Below are 22,040 nucleotides of genomic sequence, written 5' to 3'. Positions count from 1 at the left end.
TATTTACAGATGAAGGATGGGGTAAGCAAGTATTTAGCTTTTTATACACAGTTGCAGATTTTTACAGCATTAGTATTATACAAAACAAAACCCCTTAACAAAGAAAGTGTTATTCTGTCAGATATGTTACAGTTTACATAGCAGTTCAGCCTTCTTTCCCTGTAGGTCAGCTTGCCAAGCTAAAGAGATCTGTGCTCCTATCTGGGAACTGACACAGCTTAGAGAGAAGATTAATACTTTGCCGGAGCAGGCTTATGATGAACTGTATTCATCATCTTTCTGAACCCAAAATCACAGCTCTCTAATTGTTTATCTTTCCAATGACTCAACATTTATAAATCTTTGCAAAAAGCATTAGCCATACAAATACAAAGCAGCTCAAGATATATATATATATACAAAAATACATCTTAATCACGTGCATAAATGAGTCTAAAATTGAAAGAGTTGTTTTCAGTCCCAGAAAAAAAAGTTGAAATAGCTTACACAACCTGTAAAATTTTAAGTTAAGAAGTTGCAATTGTCTGGAAATAATACTACTAAAATCCTTCTATTTTTTTCATGTCTAGTTATTTCATTGCTAGTGTAACATAGATTAGATCCCTATTTTTATTTTTTTGTTTTTTTTCTTTTTATTGAAAGATGGTATTATAACACCTAAGGAAGGTCAGTAAAGCAATTTTTTAGGACTGATTGATAAAATTCCAGTAAGAGAACTGGCAAATGTGGGTAGATACACCTTAGAGATACAAGTATTTAGGAAGGCCTCACTGAAGCATGTGTTCTGAATGCTGGAACAGACAATGTCAATAATGCAAACAAGACAAGATGGCTATGAAAAATTAAAATCAGGGGGAACATCCTCAGAGCAGACACTTGGAAGTATTTTTTTATTTAAACAGTAATAAATGCTTGAAATGGATAAATGAATTTTCAGGTCAGACTTTTTAAGGCATCATCAGTCTAGAAATTACTTTATGAACGAATGATGCAATGATAAGTCTCAATAGGCCAAATAGATCCTTGTTGTCCCTCTCTCACCTCCCCTCCCCATTTTTCTATAAAAACTTCAAATGCCACAACATATCTCATAGGTCTGTTTGCAGAATCTGTTACTATCTGAGTACAATGAAATAGTCCAATCATGTCTTTCTTCACTCCAGGATAGAGAAAACTTTTTTGTTTGTGTGAATTTTGTTGCAAAAGCACTTAGTAAACAATGATTAGTTGCGGGAGAGAATATATACAGCTCTCATTAAATGTCCACCAACTCAGAAGGTCACTGATGAAGTTGTGGGTACAAAATAAGTAAGATCTTTAAAGCTGAACAAAGGCTTACTACTTAGCTGATTACAAAAAAGACATATTTACCCACATAATCACTTCACTGAACAAAGGTGGCAAATGAAAAGTTCAGGCTTTCATGAGTTTCCCAGTATAGCATGCATACTCTGGAAAGTCTGGACATCAGTGCTACAGACAAAATTAAAGTTCCAGGTAGACTAATGAATCCCAACTTTCAACTATTACACCAAATGTTGCAAATCACATTAATGTGTTTCAAGAGAAGTAGTTGCAATGATAGGAGTCATAGTCTGCATTGTTAAATATTCAGTCAATTCCAGTAACTTAAAGCAAAATCAAAACAGCAACAACAAAACCCCCCACTTTAAATTAGTTCTGGCTATATTTCATAATCCACAAACTTCCAAGTGTAAGAACTGATGTGGCTGGAATAGCAAGCAGTCATTTTAGTTTGGTCAGCACTGCACTGCTGATTGGGTGGTACTATACCATCACAGTGATTTCTAGTATAATATTGAAATGTCAGTGGAATGACCTCAGCAGAGATTAAATATGCATTCTTGAAAGATACTGTTTCTGTAAGGAACACAGGTTTCACAGAGCGACAAAACCTGTAAAATCAATGAGTCAACAAAGATCCTTTTTTTGAGAATGGGTTATGTTTCAACCTTAGTGATTTGTGAACATATTTGCATTAATTTATTTTGATAACAAGACCAATAAAATTAAATTCTGCAGATTTGGTACTGGGTTGTATGTCAAACTATGTTTTTTGTATTAGGTATATGCAGCCTAATAATGAGACTTTTTAGCTTTTTTTCTCCAAGTCCTTGACAAAGCAATAATTTGCCCTGCTATACCACAATTAAAATCTTCACAATGAAAAATTATGGCAAAGCTGGAGTGTTTGATTCAAGTAGCATAACCCCAGGAATTTGTTTTGAAAGACAGAGAGAGAGAGGAAGAGTTATGTCAATGCTATGTATCCATAACATTGGATACATATAATGGAACACCATTCCATCCTTTCAACAAAAGAATAAGTAAGTTAAGGTATCTGACAAGAAATTCATTCAACAGGGTGTTACTGTGTGTATATATATATCCATCCTGGACCAGCATCAGCTTTTTCACTTGAGACTGATTATAAAAGGTCCCCACTCTTTTTCTATAGTCAGTTTAGAGATACTTCCAATAGAAATGGTATCTAAAATGGCTTGAAATAAAATCTTCCTGTGCCATTTCATTTAATGTCTAAATATTCCACCCTGAAGCACAATTGTGAACATAACATACCATGCTCTCTTTTCGGTTGATGGAATCTTTATTTTCCTGCTCTATTTTCAGTAGATTTACATGTCATTGCAATAATCATGCACAATAGGGTATTGCTCATCAGTCAGGGCCCTACAGGTTTCCACAGAACTAGAATTCTGGAAATGTACAATTTTAGCATTTTTATGGTCCTATTTTAAACAGACAGAAGTAGGCACATGATTTGGCAATAAATGAATTTTTGGAGATCGCCAGATCAACAAGAATCAGCAAATATCTGGAAATAACTGAGAGCAGAAATGGAAGTTTGGACCATTTATACAATTGGCAAGGTAAGTGTTGGCAGAGGCTGAAAGAACAATTTATTTATGTGAACTTAATGTTCCTGATTGACTTTCCTATGAACACACTGGACAATACAGTTTTAGAATGCCAAAGTTCAAATTCTGGAAATCAAGTTAAGAAGGTCTAGCATGTGTCTGTAAAGGAAGACAAAGACCTTTCTGAGTTATCAGATGGGATAGGCTCTAATTACAGAAAGAATGGATCATTTCAGCACATATAACTGAAAGTACTTAATTTATCTTTAAACAAAGTTATATTTACCAGCAATTTTATCATTTGGATTTTGTTAAACAGGCACAATTACTGAAAAGGTGTTTTCAACACAGTTCAGCTATTGCTGAAATTCAGAAGAGGCATAGTCCAAGATAATGTGTATTCCCTCTAAGGAAGCTCTTTCACACTTGAAGTAAAAAGCTTGAAACAGTTTCTCTGACACAACACGTCTCAGTATATTTGATTATACTGAATAAACACAGTTTTGTCTCTTTTGAGAAACACTGTGTATTGAAAAACTGTTTGTCTTTCCCACTATATTGTTTAAATATACTTTGAGGTATTTTATTTTCCCAAAACACATTAACTCCTGCAGACAGGTTGAACATGTGACTTGTCACATGCACTCCAAGCCTGACAAACACATACCTTAAACGCACAGCTTTTGGTGCCTTTCTTTGCCAGCTAGCAAATGCCCTTTTTTAAGCATTTGTGGTTACCCATTATCTCCAGACATGGATCGCTTCTGTGCAGCTGAGATCTTGCATAATAATGGATCATTAAATATTATGATTATAGACATAAAGTAAACTTGGATAACTATTCCCAGATCAAAAAGCGGTATTGAAACAAAAAAAAGCCCTCAAAAACAAATTGAAAAATGAGCAATACATCTAAGAATCATAAAATGGGCATTGAGTAATGAGAGACTGTAAGCTGTTTCAGAAACACTATTATGGATAAAGGAAAATAGTGGGATAAAGAATCAGGAGCAGCCACTCAAATAGAGAAAATTTGTTTTGTTTAGAAGATGGGATATTTCTGAGAAAAAAAGACAATAAAGCTTTTTAGAGAAACCAAACTGAACAAGAGGTAATACATAAATCATTCTGCACTGTCAGTAAATGCTCTAGGTAAGTTTTCCTGTGCATATATATGTAATTCAGTGGAGCCAAATTATAGTCCACTGCTTATGATCATTGCAAATACCTTCCTCATAAAAGCACTTCTCTGTTAACAAGTTGAAGAATTTTGAATAGAAGAGTGTATTAGGGTAAAAAAAAATCTGGATCGTAATCATAATGCAGTTTTTTACACTTTTTTACTTTGATACTGGTAAAGCATTACTGTAATCTTTTTTTTTTTCCAAATTAACATTTAAAACTGCACTCCTATGAATAATTAATTTCAATTTCAGTATTTATTCTCACCTTGAACACCTCTCAGGTTCCTTAAGGGACACAACTGATTGGTAGGAGAATTAAAACCAATCTCCAGATATTTCAGTTCATCCATAATACACAAATTAGTGGAGTTTTTAGTACAAAATTAATGGAGCTTTCTTCTCTCAGCATCTCATTTTCTCATTCATCTCTGGACCAACAACTATTGCCAACAATAAAACATTAATTTGTTACAAACTCTCTAGCGCTCTGCCCTTTATATGTAATGAACTCTATCTGCAATCTATAATGACATGTGACGCTCTGATTCAGAAGTCCAAATGACACCCACTAAATCCAGAAAGACTGCCCAATGTGACACATATTCTAAAAGAATCTACAGAGCTAGAAAGAAGAAAACATTGGAAACCTTTCAAGTAACTATTTGAAGATACAGATTAAGCTGACTTTAGCAGAAATTAAGTTTTGTGCTGGTTTTACAAGGTTTTAAAACTCACTGTAGGTGCACAAGGCAGTAAAAGATTTAAGGAAGACAATGCGATAGGTGAAAAACAAGTAGGAGTCACAACTGCTAATTATAATATTCTGACTATAATTATAAACATGTGTCTGAAACTCCCCATAATTAATAATTACCCTTGTGTTGTACAGCAAATATCTGTGTGAATTTCTCTCTATCAGTACTGAAACTCTAACTTGATGTTAAAATATAAATACAGTGCTCTTAAGGATAACCACCAAAAGATGGAATAAGAAGAGAAACTTCAAAACTTAATATCTACAGCTGCTAGAGAGATTAGTTTGACTATAACTAGATTCGAGAGGATCACTGCTTGGCCTATTTAACCCCTTCCCACCTTCTCCCCTCCACCCCCCCAAAAACAAAAAACCCAAAACCCCAAACAAACAAACAAACAAAAACCACCAGAAAAAAAGACAAACATAAAACTACTGACCTACATCAGCATTATTCAAATAATGCATTCTAATTAATACTGTAGTTTAATTTTATTGACAGAACACATCACACTGGGTCATGTCTTCTTCCATAAGCTACCTCTGGCCAAGTGCAAAAGCAAGCCTTTGTCAGTAGATTAAACATACCAAGCAGCCACGCAAAGCATGAGCGGCAGACTGAAACCTTCAGACAAATGAGTAGCCTTCTGATTTTTTCCCATTTTTGTTTTGTGGGAAAAAAAACAGTAACAAAACAGTGCTAAATAATATACTATGTTGTTTAGTAACTTCATATTATTCTCTTACAAAGAAGAGTTTCAGTTAAGTACAGAGAAACTTTCCAGAGGGCAGAACCTACTACATTTCAAGACTGATTCAGGAGAGAATGAGGTTCCTCTAAGACACACCTTTATGAGAGTATTAAGAAATTTCCTGAATTTTGGAAAAGCAGGGTATATTTATTGTATCTAAGTCAAAATAAATCAGGAATATACTTTTAAAAATCTTGATCTAATCTCAAGAGACGCTTTTCCACATCTACTTCACTAGCCCATGTGAATTCCACAGGTGATCTCAGGGATAGTAATACTGGGTCTTCAGCGTGGGGGATTAAACGTTTTTTTTTCTACTCATTTGGGGAATCCATTCTCAGCACTCCAAATTTGAAATTTATAGCATTAAAGTCAAGGTACACCACTGTATAGAATAGGAAAAAAAGAATCATAGAATCATAGAATAGTTAGGATTGGAAAGGACCTTAAGATCATCTAGTTCCAACACCCTGCCATCGGCAGGGACACCTCACACTAAACCACATCACCCAAGGCTTCATCCAATCTGGCCTTGACCACCGCCAGGGATGGAGCATTCACAACCTCCCTGGACAATGCATTCCAGTACCTCACCACCCTAACAGTAAAGAATTTCTTCCTTATATCCAATCTAAACCTCTGCTGTTTAAGTTTCAACCCGTTACCCCTTGTCCTATCACTACAGTCCCTAATGAACAGTCCCTCACCAGCATCCCTGTAGGCCCCCTTCAGAATAAAATGTTTTTGAGTACCTTTCTGTGAAATAATTTTCATGGAGCAGAAAAAAAAAAGATACAATCTAGGGGAATTAAATATAGAAAAAATTCTTAGCACCATTCAGCAATGGGACTGATTGTTGGTTTTTTTTGTGTTTTGCTTTTACTTTTGTTGTTTTCAATATAGAATATTAATACAGAATTTGCAAGGAAATTTATAAATTAGCTTCCCTACTTCATCCCACAGCAGAAAACAACTAGCTCTAGAGAGATTGGAATCAGACATTTTATGAATGTTATCAATCCAGCTCATTTTAGGAAACAATTAGCTAAATGGGCTATTCTATATACACACAGAATACTTTAGCTCAGCTTAGTAATAAGAACATTAAGAACAAACAAAGCTCATTTAAAACTACAAAGGACTGTTATCCATTTGTTAACAGATAAATGTATAATGCATTGAAGATGACTTATTTGAACTTGTAAAAAAAATCTTTCCTAATGCGTTTGAGACAATGGCATGGTTATAACAGGGGAAAAATGTGGTCTGAGAACCACTGTGAGAAGTCAGATCATTTAACACTGTTTAGGAAAAACTCAGCACCTTCTATACTGTGATTCTGGATCCCCTGATCCTCTCCTCACTGGAGATGAGAGCAACTCACTGGATTCAAAACGTCACTGAATGCTATTGCTAGTTCGGTTGCTTCCATACATTCCTAAACAAGGAATATACTTTCTTGGTACAATTATTAGCCACTGTTAATTACAATTTAATATTGCCATCTAATCAGATAATGAAGCATTCCTCCACACAAATGAATGCCATTGTTCATTATCTTACTCATGTTACTGCTAACAAACACCAAGAGCGAAAGAATTTAACTACTGTGACTCAGAGTAGAAGCAAGTAAAAACCTGGTAAACTTATCCATTTGTTGTTTATGGGTAGTACTACACTGAGTCTGCTTTAAAGTGTCTGTCTTCAGCTAAACCAGTGACAGGAAAAGTTCACTGGTGTAAATATGTTTTCAAGTGGAAAAATTATCCTGCAATTTTACCCAGGAAATCTTTGCTAAGAAGTTGCATAATTATTTCTACTACCTATTCTTACTTGGTTTTCTATGTAACTGACAAAGCAGTCTCAAGTAATTTATTCCATGTCAAAAATGGCTCTGTTTATGTTAAAATTTACATTCTTGGCTTCATTACCTGAGTCCTAACTATTGACATGACAAGCCTCTTCTGCTCATTTGAGATACATGCAAAAGTCTTTTTCATTGTTCATTCTGAAATCTATAGCTGTGCTCTTTAAAAATCACCTACAGTAATCCAGAAAGACTTCAAAGATTAGGGAAAATTAGGAAAAATTCTAAAGAAAATTTCTTTTTCCAAAGTAGTCACAGGGCTATGGGACTCCATATACACTCTTATCCTCTTCATAAGCAAAACCTTTTTTTCTTCCCCTCATTTATAAATTGTTGCATAGATTGCCTTTGTGGACACTATATCCAAGAAAATTGTAATATGCACTCTTGCTCATAGAATCATAGAATAGTTTAGGTTGAAAGGAACCTTAAACATAATTTAGTTCCAACCCTCCTGCCATGAGCAAGGACACCTCCCACTCAACCAGGTTCCTCAAAGCCCCATCCAGCCTGGCCTTGAACACTGCCAAAGATGGGACATTTGCAGTTTCTCCAGACAACCTCTGTCAGCGCCTCATCACCCTCACAGTGAAGAATTTCTTCCTAATATCCAACCTAAATCTATCCTCTCTGTTTAAAACTATTCCCCCTTCTCTTGTCACTACATATTCTTGTAAAAAGTCTGTTTCCAGATTTCTTGTAGGCCCCCTTTAGGTACTGGAAGCTGCTTTAAGGCCTCCCCTGAGCCCTCTCTTCTCAAGGCTAAACAAGCCCAACTATCTCAGCCTCTCTTCATAGCAGAAGTGCTCCAGCCTTCTTGTCATTTTCAAGACCCTCCTCTGGACTTTCCTGAGCAGGTCCATGTCCCTCTTGTGTTGGGAGCCCCAGACCTGAACTTAGTACTGCAGGTGGGGTCTCATGAGAGTGGAGTAGAGGAGCATGATCACCTCCTTCAACCTACTGGCCACACTCCTTTTGATGCAACCCAGGATACAGTTGGCTTTCTGGGTTGCAAATGCACACTGAAGCTGGCTTATGTTGAGCTTCTCATTCACAAACACCCCCAAGTCCTTCTCCTCAGGGCAAATCATGAGAAGCAGAATCATCTCAAGCCTGACTCTGATATATGAACCACCAAGATGGCATGATGTAGGCAGAGGAACAATGACTGAAGCTGGAGCAAAAAATATCTCCTTTACATTCAGTATCAAATTGTAAAGTACGGTTCATTAACAAAAACATTGGTAATTGCTCTGAAACCTCTCATGTCTTTTTGTAGTAATTTCAACAAAGTACCCATGCTGGACACAGCTGGTTACAGCTGGTTCCAAGAGACTCCCCTTCGGAGAAGCTGAGCCACTTTACCAAGCTACTGTTGCCTGCTCAGAGGTGTTTTATAAAATTCAAAACACTTTCATGTTTAGTAGCAGATTTAAGGAATTTCTGATTTTATTTCCAGTATACAAAACAAATGCCTGACAACAAGCTCTATGAGAATTCTGCAATTCTTAAGCTAGCTTTGAAAAACACCCATTCATATTTAGACTAGATTTTGCAAATCACTCTTCTGTGCTATATTTTTTCTATCTTGAAAGACAACATTCATTATTCAACTATTTCAGAGGTACTGTTTTGTCTAAAATCACCATAAAAGGAACATAAAACAATTAATGTTTTTAGACTGTAACTGTGACATTTATTTTAGGTATCATATGTTGAAATTTTGCTAATTCCTTGCATATTACAAGGCAAATATTAAAAAAAGGTGTGTAATACTATGAACTTACATTATTTCTTCCTAAACAAAATGTAACAAGATATTCAGCCAATGTGCCAATTCAGCCAATTGCATAAGCCAATGAACAGCCTTATGCAGTTTGGTCATTTCCATGCAGAAAGGCTTTTGGACATTTATTTGCTCGGCTATTAGTTTATCCAAATATTCTGTGTGCTTCTTTGAATACTGCGTGTATAATACATATAAACATGTGCAAAGAAAAGCAGCTCTTAAAAACAGACCTTAGGCTTAAGAAAAATGCCGAAAGAGGCCAATTAATATTTTTTTTTAATCAATATTTTTTTAAGGACACATGATTTGTGTAATTCAGAGAGAACTGTCAGAGAAATGACCTCTTTAAGTTAATATTGTGAACATGGCCTACTTGAAGAAGTATTCACAACCATGGCTATAGTTACCTTTTAGCAGACATGTCTTGATTTAAATCCTGCTCCTTCCCTGTCTGCTCAATTGAGTGCAGTAAATAACTGCGGTAACTAACTTACTTTCATCTGCACTGCAAAGGGCATATGATTGCTGTTGCCCTTTCCAGTGCAGATGAAAACAGTGGCTTTTTAAAAATCTTTACATTTTAAACGATCAAATTTAAATTAATGCATATGAAAAAATTCATTCTAAAATAAACATCTCTTAAGACTGGTATTAGTGTTTGGTGCTCTATGGAAGTAATGAATTTAAGAACACTTTGATGAACATTTGGTTAATATTTAATTTTGAAATTATGTATCCTCATTTTGCTACAGCTCTGTTCTCATTAGCAAATGATTCTCTAATTAGATCTTTTATTTTAGTTCTTTCAGTCTTACTCAAATGTGTTTTATAATTTCTTCATTATCAAATTTTATTTGAGCATTTTATAAGATTTTTGATGCATATCTATCTATCCATCCTCCCTATTTTACATGTGTGCACAGGAGCAATGGCATTTACCCATTTATTTTCTTTGTATAAATTTTCAAAAATATTCTGAAGCTATCAAAACCTGTGAGTATCTATGTAATACTTTCAGTTCAAGCAAAAACTGTGCAGAACTATGCAGAATACATTTAAAATGTGCTATAGAGTCTTTGATTATCACCAGAGGCTGGATGACACTAGATCTTATATTGTAGAATCACAGAATCGTAGAACAGTTAGGGTTGGAAATGACCTTAAGATGATCTAATTCCAATCCCTCTGCCATGGGCAGGGACACCTCACACTAAACCATGTGACAGAAGGCCCTCTCCAACCCGGCCTTGAACACCACCAGGTATGGAGCATTCACAACTTCCCTGGGCAAACCCAGTCCAGTGCCTCACCACCCTTACAGTAAAGAATTTCTTCCTTATATCCAATCTAAACTTCCTGTTTAAGTCTCAATCTGTAACCCCTTTGACCTATCACTACAGTCCCTAATGAATAGTCCCTCACCAGCATCCCTGTAGGCCCCCTTCAGATACTGGAAGGCTTCTATGAGATCTCCACGCAGCCTTCTCTTCTCCAGGCTCAACAGCCCCAACTTTCTCAGCCTGTCTTCATACGGGAGGTGCTCCAGTCCCCTGATCATCCTCGTGCCCCTCCTTTGGACTTGTTCCAACAGTTCCATGTCCTTTTTATGTTGAGGGCACCAGAACTGCACACAATACTCCAAGTGAGGTCTCACAAGAGCAGAGTAGAGGGGCAGGATCACCTCCTTCAACCTACTGGCTACACTCTTTTTGATGCAGCCCAGTATACGGTTGGCTTTCTGGGCTGTGAGCACACACTGAAGCTGGCTCATGTTCATTTTCTCATTGACCAACACCTCCAAGTCCTTCTCGGCAGGGCTGCTCTGAATCTCTTCTCTGCCCAACCTGTAGCTGTGCCTGTGATTGCTCTGACTGAGGTGTAGAACCTTGCACTTGGCATGGTTAAACTTCATAAGGTTGGCAACAGCCCACCTCACAAGTGTGTCAAGGTCCCTCTGGATGGCATTCCTTCCCTCCAGTGTATCAACCGAACCACACAGCTTGGTGTCATTGGCAGACTTGCTGAGGGTGCACTCAATCCCACTGTCCATGTCATCAACAAAGATTTTGATCAAAACTAGTCCCAGCAGTGATCCCTGAGGGACTGTCGTAGTTTAAACCAAGTCCCCCCTACTCCCGGAGAGTTAGGAAGGAGAATCCAAAGAATGTAGCCCCCACGGATTGAGATAAGAATGGTTTAATTGCTAAGGCATAACACAAAACCCCTACTGCCATTTACTACTACAAATAATAATGATACAGCAAACAGCAAGTGAAGAGAATACAACACCCCACCAGCCACCAACCCATAACTCACTCCACCCTGCCTGGCCGAGCACCATGTGCTCCCTCCTCCATTTTTCTCCAGAGCTCCCCCCTCCAGCCTTCTCTTTCCCAGTATGCATCCTGGGCATCACGTGCTATGGTATGGAATACCTCATTGACTAGCCTGAGTCAGGTGCCCTGTCTCTCCTTCCTCCCGGACTCCCCTCCTCCACCTGGCTGGAAAAAAACCTTGAACAAAAACACCCTCAAAACATGCTCAAACCATGACAGGGACACCACTTGTTACTGGCTTCCAGCTGGACATTGATCCGTTGACCACAACTCTTTGCATGCGGCCATCCAGCCAATTCTTTATCCACCGAGTGGTCCGCCTATCAAACTGATGTCTCTCCAATTTAGAGACAAAATCATACATGCAACTCAACAATCTTAGAGACCTCTTACAACACGGTTGGTCTCTGCCTTACATGGAAGATTACCATGTACTGTATCACTATCACATACTTCCAGGAGCACTTGGCTCTTTCTTGGGAAATCTTTCACACCAGAATTTGTCCAGTGTATCCATTTGGATTGCAAGTCTGACAGCTACACAGACTACAGTCTGACCTTGCACTATGATGCAGCTGGAGAAAAGATTGCGCAGTTCTATTGCTTTTCTCATGTGTCCCAGAACATATTAATGGTAACAACTCAGGTATGAGAGTCATGTCATCAATGCTTTATCTTTGCCAAATAATCATTATATTACAAAAAAAAAGCAAAACCCAAACAAAAAACCAAAACCCCAAAACTCACTTTCTGTATTCCTAACTGAACTCAGCATTTCAATTCATTCTGATTTTGTCCAAATAACTAAAATTACCGAGACTTTATAAAATGCTCCCATTGCCACATGATGATGATCCAATATGAAGAAACAAACAGTCAGCCATAAAAGAGGCACAATAAAGACCTCCAAAGACATCAAATCTAGGCTTGTAGCCAAGAATCTCTGAAGTGCTCACATTCCCTTGAATATTTTGCAGCAAACAGCACATGCACATGAAGTACTGCACAAACCCCTTTATCCACAGGATGAACATTAGGCCTTTACAGAGCCATTGACTGTTTATTTTCTCAGTAATGATTACACTTTCAGACTACAAAAGCCATCTGTAAAATACCTTGAACCCTTTCACATAAAAGCCATTTAGTTTCATAAGTTCATGGAGCAGTGGCATGTTCTGCACCATGAAAATATATAAAAAAAAATTGGCTTTTTTTAATTATAAGGAATAAAAAAGTTCTTGATTAAAAATGAAAAGAATTTCTCCTGGCATTCAGAAAAAAGTATTCTGTTGAGGTATATATTTAAGCTTCAAATACTCTAACAGAGATGACTCAAATGGAAAAAGTATGACATGTTTTCAGTAATACACATGCCTGTCCACGTAATATAACTCAAACAAAGGATTCTTGATAGATCTATCTTTGCAAACAGGCAAGTGATGGCTAAAAAATGAAAAGGTGTTAAAAGGTTTAATTAGTAGCTGCATAACAATATGAGGTAAAGGTATCTGCTTTGCAGCAGCTATGCCTGTCTCTGCAAATAATAGTGTAAAAACGAGCTGAATGAAGACTGGCTTTCTGAGAGGCCTGGATTTTACAGGTTGTGTCAACAGGTGATCACTGTTCTTGGAAATATGGGACGTACAGTATACATAATGTTCAAAGGATTTAAATCTCCTTTTCCATTTACCAACACCTACTTCTTGGTACTTCTATTACACCAACACATTCCATTCTTGATGCACTCTGTCAGAAACTAAATAACCAATGCTTTTCTAAGACAGTTTGCTGGTTTAAATCTGACAAGAATGTAAGTGCCTATTCTATTTGAAAGCTCAGTAATACTAATTTTACGACTCCCTTAATTCTTCAAGTCATTACTGACATTATATGTCATACTCTCCACTTTTCTTCCACTCTTTTATAGCCTCTTTCACCATTCCATTAAAAAGAAAAAAAAAACCTGAAAAAAAAAATAAATTAAGAACCTTGGACTACCTTTTTCCTTTTAGTAAGATTGTCAGGAGGATTTGAAAGCATGCAATTCCCTAGAAATAGACAGGATATCACCATAAAAGTATTTTCAAGATTCTTTTCCCAGCTCTACAATATTCTTTAGCACTATGTTTATATCGCTTTACCAACAATAGCAGAGACCTTAGAACAGAAGTCTTCCTGGAGAAAACCAGCCTAAGTCTGAAACTGTTGACGCCACATTTGTAAGGAATAGACATACAAACATATGAAAATGGTCCAGGACATGCTCATCTACGTACAAGCAAAACAGACCAGCTGTTCTAATGAAATCACAACTCTTTCTCTCCACATGTCTGTCCTTATCTTCTAGCACTTGTAACATGATGCTTCACCATCTTCCTGAGAGGTAAGCAGACTATTTTAACAACTACTACAAGAAAGTCTGAGTCATCAGGCTCTCTGTAATGACTCAGGCAGTCCCTTAAAATCAAAAAGGAAGACAAACTCAACTCCCCTTTCTCTATTTTTATCCCAAAACATATAGATTAAACCAGCATGGAATAGAGGCTATTAGACTAGATAAACAAAAGTCACTGACAATCCAAGAGAAGGGATGACCTCCATCAAAATTTCTAGATGCAGGCAGTGAAAAAAAATGAAAGAAGTCAGAGAAATAATGATTAATAAATACTTGTTTCTAGTTTCTTTAATCCAGCTAGATATCACTAACAAACCAAGAACGCTGGAAAAACTCCAACAGAGCAGAGAAGGATTCACTCAGTAAAATATAACGCTCACCTACATTTATAAGTCTGTGGCTTGTGAACTGAAGCATGTCTAGGAAGCTTCTAAGTCTCTTTTCATGGTGAAAATAATGAGTCATTATCATTTCACTCTTGTTGACCCAAAAGCTTGTGAAAATGAGGAAGCAACAGACTATATCCACCAAGATTGGCTAAAAACAACTATCAAAAATCTATTCTTGATATTATGGGATAACATTAATTAGTACTCAAAATATTTTTCTCGATGTAATAGTTTTAATTTCCTTTAAGTAGTAATATGTTTACTGTAGAATGAACTGGGATACATTTATGTTAATATTTACATGACATCACTATATCACCTGTATTTTCAATATTTTTGTTGTACCCATAAATTCATATACATCTATGTTTCTCTCCATATACATGCGTATGTCCCTGCCCACAGCAGGAGATGAATCACTGAAGGTCCCTTACAACTGAAACCATTCTATGTTTCTATGGTTCTGTGATCCTTGTGATTCTATGAATCTATGACTAATAATAGGAAAACATTGACAAGAAAGAAGAAAAAAATATTTAAAGAATAAATTACAATTGGGCAAAATGTTCCTAATTAATACTACCATAAGTTTGTAAATAAAGATCAGTGGGTGAGGACATAGCATGAGCTGATGGTAATCTAAGTGTCATACACAAGTACAATACATGAAAGCAGCTGCATTGGCAATTCTCACCTTGATATTTGTTACCTCTCTGAAGACCTAAAAGAATCATGTCCCTCCTTTGAAGCTTCATAATCTCTGAAGCAAAATCTCATAGTTTTGCAACACAGATGCAATCAAAGCAATCCTAAAAGCAGATGCAGTGCTCATCCAACCACGTACCCTGCCTCCCGCCCACTGCACATGAATTCTCTGAGGACACCAAAAGCAGTGCGCTGATGAGTAATGTCAGAACCACAGGTGGGAGCAAGAAACAGTGAGAAAGCATTAGTATTTCCTCCTGGATATGAATTAAGCAGTAGACTCTGATAAGCTGGTAACATATGAAATAGGGGAAGACATGATGTAAGAAATTCTGTGAGTGTACAGGGGTGATTCTGGATTCAAGCTGCTGCAGCTAAGCCACTAATATATACTGCTGATCCTCAGTTTAATGCTTGTGATCTACAAAATTTTGCTGACAACAACAACAAAAAAAAATATGAGTATTCAAATTCAGCTTTGAGTAGCATGGTGCAAGGCTATGTAAATTTTCTCCCCCCATGGAAGTGGCAGACTTAGAAAAAGACTAGAGAACTTCCCACTGGCAGTCAGTGAGTGAGCAGCACTATTTGAGCAGATACTTTGAGGTTGACAGCAATGGCTAAGATAAAACCAGGCCATTAAAAGTGGCCATATCCAGCAAAGAGCAGCCAACAGTGGTATCTGTCATGACAACATGAATATGAAAATGGTAGATATTTGATTTTCTTTGCTCACTTTCTCTGTCACTCAGATTAGATCATGAAGAAAGTGAAGTATTTTCTAACTGAATATATAATATTGTAAAATACATATTATCTGATTACAAATAAGCTGGGAATGTACAACTTGAAGCAGTAAATGACTGTGGGTATTATAAAGAGCTGGTCAGATTATTACTCCAGAACATCAGCCAAGGCTCCATTGTGACAAAACTGAGAAGAAATGCTGGTGAACAGCTAAGGAGAATGGGAAAGGGTTGAACTCTGTCACTATCAAGTATAACCCTTGACCTAATACAGTCTACTCTCCTCAGTGAAGATATTCTCACTGGACAGATATGTCAAATTGTTAATTTAAAATGATCCCTGTCTCATTTTGATTTACAGAACGGACAATCAAATTTTGATTTTGTACAGGAAAACTTTTGTTTTAATTTTTTTTTAATCTCATACGCTTGGTATTAAAAGCTCATCTGCTGTTTCTTCTGTTATTTTATATCATACATATTTCTCAAAATAGATGGTCTCCCTGTCATGTCAAAGGTACTTAATAATAACTAAAATCTTGAATCTGTTACAGTCAATGTTTTTTTTCCCCATTACTTTCAACTGGGTCAAGTTTTCACTCAGTAGGCAAGGAAGGCACAGTTAAAATTAAATATTAAAGCTATAGCTTATAAAAAAGAAGAAAATGTAGGATTTAAATATCTACTATAACTTTATGATATTTTTGCAATAGATTTTCAATAGTGTGAATATTGTTTCACTATTTGTTGACTATAAACATAGATGTTCTAAATTATTTCAGACCTCAACTGTTTAGTAGTGCAGTGCTTTGCACAGGAAATTACTAATTCAGAGGAACAATAAAATTAAAATGCTGGTAAAATGGCTGCATTGTGGACCTTAAACCACTTGCAATGGAAAAAAAAATAAAAGAAACAAAGAAATTAAAAATATGCAAGTATTTCTGGTATATAAAGCTTTAGCTGTAAATCAAGATTAAGCATGCATTTCTAACACTGATCAACACCACTGCTTAAAAAAGTTTACATTACAAGACATTCCAATTGTTTCCCCAAATGTTTACCTAAATTAGTTGAAAGGACACAATTTTGTACAACAAGAAATTTTAATTAAGCCTTGTGCTTGAAGTGTTTTCTTCAATTACTCCCTTGGTTCCATTAAAATGTAGCCCCAATTAAAATGTATTGTTAATATTACAACACTTGCTGGTGGTACCAAACTGAAGATATGCCTCCATGTAAATTTGATTATTCCTTGATGTGAGGTTTTTGCAATTATTTTCTGTCTATAATGCTTTTCTCTACTGTCTTGCCCGTGGAATATATTTAACCAGTTTGCTAAGAAAATCTGAAAAACAGGCAAGTTCTACAAAATTAAATACCTTTTCTACCCTAGCATTCAGTAAAGCTTTATGTTGTCTTTTTTTTGTTGTAGTAAAATAATAAGTGAATAATTAATTGGGTCACAGCATTCTCTGTCTGTAGCAAGCAAATATAAATGTGAGTAAAAAAAGGATTGATCTTTTAACTTTGATACACATAGTTAGTCCTTAAGTGATTAAGACTACCGAGAGCTCATGTGCATGCATTTTAACATTGAGATTCTCTGCTAGGTTGTGTTATTCATAAGAAGTAACTCTGTCAGTGTCCTTCTCTTAGATGGAAGACCTTTTAAGGATAGACGAGCTCCATCTGCTTGGGTTTGAAGATAGGAGTTTTCCTTCTACTGTGAGGAAGGCTTATCTTCACTAACGAAGATTAGGGGGGGGGGGGGGGGGGGGGCAGCTCTGCGCATACTGCGCCCCACCTAAAAAATCCACTGCGCAGGCTGGAAGGGTTTACTCTCACTTGTCGGTATGGACAGGTGAGGGTCAAGTTAGTAGGTGACAAGGTGCATGGGAAGCTGCAGATCCAATCTTACAGGCAGGCAAATAAGGGCATGGGGTGCTCGAGATTGCCCCAGGAGATGACAGTCCTGGTCGGAAACTTCCTGATTGCCTAAGCAGCCTTTTTTTCCAACCAGATTTGACTATCCCACATGCCCTTGGTCATCATGCTTGTAGTAAGCATGGTTAAAACCCTTCCCAAATCTTCACTTGCGAAGCCAAGCCATCAATCAATCAATCAAATCTGCCAGATCAAAGTCTTTCATGTACATGTTTTTATCTGTATTTTTAATGTCTTTCACTTTTTTAATAGTGCTATACAGAACTACAAATTTTCTATAGTTCTTGCATATGACAGTATGCAAGACTTGTTCTCACTGAAAGCAGAATTATGTGAATGGTCAACTTCCTAACGTATGGAAATTAAAAAAAAACAGTTATATTCAATGACTAAAAAAAAAACAGCAATCCTAAATACACAGTTATATTCTATGAGTAAGAAAAAGCAATTCTAAATACACAACTAACACCATCTAAGTAGGCTATTATTTGTTGGAATTATTTTGGGGGCATCAAGAAAAAGTCATTTTTTAAAAATATAAATATATAGAAATATATAAATGAGAATATTTAAAATTTGACCTACTCTATCCTTTTCCATAAAGAAGGTAACTGAGATCTTCAGATTTGCCAATTCGACTTTACTAAAAAATAACAAAAAAATCCTACTTCTAAAAAAATGACAAATTTGTGGAGTTTTGGCCTATGATTTACAAGTACTTATTCTTATATTTTCCAGTATTTATTAGATTAAAATTAAAAAAGAAATGAGATATTTTTTAAAGATTCACATTTAACTATTTAAACCTGTATGAATATTGTCCCAAATCCTACTACCACATTTGTAAATGAGTTCAGATAAGTACTTGAGCATTTCTGTTAAATTCAGTCTGTCCATCCCACTGTGAAAACTCTTGAAGCCTGAAGTACCTCTTTGTAATTTGTGAGGACTCTCTGGAGTAGGGGGCTCACCTGGTAGGTATTACTGGCTCACCATGAGATGGTAAGAGTCTCACAGAGACAGGACCAAGTCGATCTTTGAATAAAGTCTTTTAGCCCACAGCCTGACCATAGAAAGGAGAGTGACTTCCCCTGTAAGCTGAGACAAGGGTTAGAGACAGTAGTGGATCTGTCTCACACAGCTGGAAAGGGCAGATATTCCTTCCCCTGCAATTCCCTTGTTAGTGCTTTCTCAGCAGCAGCCACACACCACAATCTCCTCTGCTTGATCTCTTCTGACCTGAATACAGAAGTCACAGAACAGACTCTTGACTAAGTCTCACTAGCTATTGTCTGTGAGGACTATATCCCCAAAGAGATGATGGATTAAACACTATTGGGAAATGAGTGGGTGAAACAGTGACATTTCAGTGGATTTACAGAATCACAGAATGGATGAGGTTAGAAGGGACCTCTGGAGGTTTTGGAGAAGTATGAAGAAATATTCAAAAGATACTTTGGAGGAAAGTGCAGAAAAAAGGTAACACAGAAACATTTTGGGAGACTATACCTTATAGTGCTCATATTTCAATTGCTACACAAAATCACAGAAGGATTGAGGTTGGAAGACACCTCTAGAGATCCAATCCCTACCTTTCCTCAAAGAAGAGTCAGCTACAGCCAGTTGACTAGGTCCAGGTCCAGTAAGATCTTTACTGTCTCCAAAGATGGAGACTCCACAAGCTCTCTGGATAACACGTTCCAGAAAAAGGTTTTTCTTATGTTTAAACTGAATTTAAACAAGGCATTCTGCCTTGCTTTTCTCAGAGGGAAAAGAAAATTCAGAAGGATATTCATCTGTAAGGTCAAAGTGATGTCTCAGCATCTGTCTCTACCTTTTCTCCCTGGACTATGTTGCAATGCACATCATCCAAACTCACAGTATGAAGGTAATCAAGCTATCCTGTCATGCAAAAAATAGCTTCAGGAGAAATAACATGTGATGTTTTATTTCAGTCAAGATGGTGTGAGCAATGACATGTTCAGAAGATGGAAGCACCATTTGCATTAGATGAAATGCCTGTGTGATATGCTCTCAAAGGGCTCCACAGTCAAAGATACCAGTGCCTAAGGGATAGCTACCCTTCAGAAAAATCTGAACCACATGTATAGTGGAACTATTTGGCCTCAGAGGACAGACTGTGTCTAATTAAAAGCAAAGCACATATGATGGACATGAGAGGAGCTCAGTACCATCTGCTCTGCTACTGATCAAATCCTTTCACACTACATTGTTTGCCAATGAAAACATAGCAATTTGGGGGAAAAAAAACCAAAACTCTTTCTTCAGGCAAATCTAAAGCCCTGCTGAAGATACTGAGTCATGCATCCTGCTAAGGTTATCCTTCTTAATGGGCTAGTACATGAATAATAGGAATTCTATTAGCCAGAAACTACAACCAGCTGATCAGTTCAAGTTGCTTACATGTTTCAGTAACATATATCCATTACACCAACACTCTTGTAAATAAAGCCCTAATACTATAGCTCTGACTTTTTAGAGCTTTGTGTAATATTTATGTGTGTAGAAATATACCTGTAGGTTAGTACGTGCTACATAATAAGAATAGCTATACTGGTTTGCCATCTTTCGAATCAACATAAAACTATGTAATAAAGAACAAGAGAATTTTTTAAAAGGTTAGAGGGTAGAAGGATTTCTAATTGAACTATTGTGGTACTATTATTACCCAGATGATTACATTCTGGTCTAAATTCCTCTGCCACTGAATGGAATATGCTACCTACTTTACATACAGTGATGAACAGACTGTGCTTTACATTTTAAACCTGTGAAATGTGTTAGCTAAAACCCTTCCCTAGCTTAGAAGCACACTGAGAGGTTTAGGCAACATTGGTAAAAAATTTTACATCTCTCAGTGAAAGTATACATTTACCAAAAATATACAAGCTATGAATTTTTAGTATTCCAGCATGTTTCTGTTTTTTCTGTTCTTGATATCCTACAATTTGGTTTTGTGTCAAAAAACATCCATCCTGTACATTTCCAATGGACTTGGTCTGCTGTGATAAACTGAAATCTGCACTGAGTTTTTGCTGCTTTTCTTCTTCCTTTTCAGCATATAACCTGAATTACCTGATAAATTACTGAATTAAAGCAGTTCTTCTCCCTGATGAGTTAAAAAATGGTGAATTCCACTAGATTGTTCATCCTAACATAAAGATATAAAAAAGTAGGGGGAAAGGAGTCTGCTCTCTGCAAACTTAGCTACTTCTGACCTCCTGTTCCCCCTCTTTTATAGCTGAGATGTTAAGTGGTTTTCCCTCTCAGACCCCAAAGTGTTTACTTCCATAGTATCCTCTGCTGAACTTTCCCAGGCTGCAACTGACAGCCCAGAAATCCACAGCACCATGCGACAAAAACCAGCTACACAAACAGGCCGCAAGAGCTTTGAAAAAATGCCTGCTTTCAAATAAGGTAGAGTCAAGCCTCATACTGCAGCTGTTTCTTTGTCTCTACTTTTTATTATTATTTTCCCTCCATCTCACAGATTTTTTCATTAGACCTACCAGTTATGATTAAATAGTCAATGCTACAATGCTTTAAAAATTCCTCATGTGTTTGCCACATATCAAGAAACAGTTTTCCTTTTCCTTTTGTGTTTAACAGCCTACCCTGTATAAATACACAGTTCTGAAAGGGATATAAATGGCATCTATACAGTTATGTATGAAAGGCACTGCAGTCTAAACTAATGCCAAGGGGTAATGGCAGCCTAATTGGCTTGGCTGTTTGGCACGTCATAAATGTTTTTACAATGGTTCTTAGCAGATGAAGAGTCAGAAAACAAATTTCTGCAAGTTGTGGAGAAATTACTATAAAATAGTAAAACACAGCCTGCTAAGGCCTTCCTAAAATTAGTTCCATGTTCTACCATCTGTAATGTTAACATTTCAGAAGACATTTCTCTCAGCTATAAATGCTATTTGTCTAATGGACAAGTTTCTTTCTCTTATACTTACATTATATTTCAACAAACACCTTAGCATACAACAGTGGCTAAAAATGCTGTTCTTCTAGGAGTGAGTCAACTTTTCCAATATGAATACTAAATTCATTATAGATTATATAGGATCTATTAATTTGTTTCTTAAAGATTTAGCATCAAAAAAAGAATGGGCCGGTGCAACCTCCATGAGAAGTTCTGTGAGGCAAAAAACTGCCACATAAAGAGCCGTGACTTGTCCCTCTAACTTAGTCATAGAACAAGTTCTACACATTTAGTGCTTACTTTTCTAGATTTAACCAGTTCAAA

This window comes from Melopsittacus undulatus, unplaced genomic scaffold (genome assembly GCF_012275295.1).
Source record: "Melopsittacus undulatus isolate bMelUnd1 unplaced genomic scaffold, bMelUnd1.mat.Z mat_scaffold_490_arrow_ctg1, whole genome shotgun sequence".
Classification (NCBI taxonomy): Eukaryota; Metazoa; Chordata; class Aves; order Psittaciformes; family Psittaculidae; genus Melopsittacus; species Melopsittacus undulatus.
This window is presented reverse-complemented; position numbering follows the sequence as displayed.